The following is a 2,010-nucleotide window of genomic DNA, read 5'->3' as shown; positions in this document are numbered from 1 at the left end:
TTCATTGACCAGAGACTATATGTTAAGATAGCAATAATACTCCCCAAACTAATCTACAGATTCAATGAAATCTCTGTTAAAATCCCAGTTGCTTTTTTTTACAGAAATTGATATACTGATCCTAAAATTCATATGGAAGTGCAAGAGATCCAGAATAGCTCCCTGCATAAAAAGCTTGAAAAAAAAAAGTTGAGGACTCATACTTCTTGATTTCAAAAATTACTGCAAAACTACAGTGATCAACACAGTGTTACTGGCATAAAGACAGACATTTGGACTAGGATTGCTACACTAGAAATAAACCCTTACATGTATGGTCAGTTGATTTTCTGTAAGAAGCTAAGACAATTCAGTAGTGGAGAAGGAATAATCTTTTCAACAAATGGTACTGGCACAACTGGATATCAGCACGCAAAAGAATAAAGATGAAAACCCAACCTCACACTGTATATACAAATTAACTCAAAATGGATTTTTAAATATAACATCTAAAGCCATAAAACTTTTAGAAGAAAACATAGCTGTAAACATTGGCCTTAGATTAGGCAATGGTTTCTTAGATGTGATATAAAAAGCACAAACAACAAAAGAAAAACTAGATAAAATAGACTTCATCAAAATAAAATACTTCTGTGCTTTACAGGACACAGTCAATAAAGTGAAAATACATCCCACAGAATAGAAGAAAATATTTGTAAATCATATGTCTGATAAGAATCTAGTATCCAGAATATATAAAGAACTCTTACAACACAACAATAAAAAGGCAAATAACCCAATTTTAAAATAGGCATTTTTCAAAGAAGATATACCATTGGTAAATGCACATGAAAAGATACTCAGTGTCATTGGTCATTAAGGAAATGAAAATCAAAACTATGATGGGATACCACTTCACACCATCAAAAAAGGATATAATAAAAAAGACAGACAATAACAAGTATTGGCAAGGATGTGAGAAAGTGGAGCCTTCATACTTGCTGGTGGGCATGTAAAATGGTAAAGCCACTTTGGTAAATATTTGACAGTTCCCAAAAAGTGAAACATAGAGTCGCCATATGACTCAGCAATTCTACTCCTGGTATATACTCAAGAGGATTAAAAATGTATGTTTATACATGAATGTTCATAGCAGCACTATTCATGAGTCAAAAGATGGAACCAATCCAAATGTCTATCAATTGATGAATGGATGAACAAAATGTGGTATATCTGTACAATGGAACATTATACAGCTATAAAAAATGAAATAGTGATACATGCTACAACATGGATGAGACTTGAAACATTATGACAGGGAGCGGGTGGTAGAAGAGAGAAAATGGGGTCAAATATATTGTGATAGGAGAACTGACTCTAGATGGTGAACACACAATGTAATATATAGATGATGTATTACAGAATTATACACTTGAAACCTATGTAATTTTACTAACCATTGTCACTCCAATAAATTATCATTAAAAATTAATAAACAATAAATAATAAGAAAAAATAAAACATTATGACAAGTGAAAGAAGAAGCCAGTCACAAAGAACCACACCTTGTATGATTCCATTTATATGAAACATCTAGAATCGGCAATCCATAGATTAGTGGTATCTAGTGCTGGGGGGATGGGATGGTGACAGAGAGCAACTGAAAGGATACAGGGTTTATTTTGGGGGTGATGGAAATATTTTAAATTTAGATTGTGTTGATGGATGCACAATTCTAAATATAGTTTTTAAAACATTACATTACATACTTTGGATGAATTTTATGGCATGTGAATTATATCTCAATAAGGATGCTACAAAGTGGTAACAAGAAAATAATCTTGAATATGAAAAAAGAAAGCAATAGTTGTTAATCAGTGGCCAGCAAAAAACATTAACAATTATTATTATTTTTTTAATTTGCAGGGATCTACTTTTTTTTATAGGGGAACAGTGTGTTTTTCCCAGGACCCATCAGCTCCAAGTGAAGTTGTCCTTCAGTCTAGTTGTGGGGAGTGCAGCCCACCATCC

The sequence above is a fragment of the Hipposideros armiger genome, unplaced genomic scaffold, assembly GCF_001890085.2.
Source record: "Hipposideros armiger isolate ML-2016 unplaced genomic scaffold, ASM189008v1 scaffold_238, whole genome shotgun sequence".
In the NCBI taxonomy this organism is placed as follows: Eukaryota; Metazoa; Chordata; class Mammalia; order Chiroptera; family Hipposideridae; genus Hipposideros; species Hipposideros armiger.
This window is presented reverse-complemented; position numbering follows the sequence as displayed.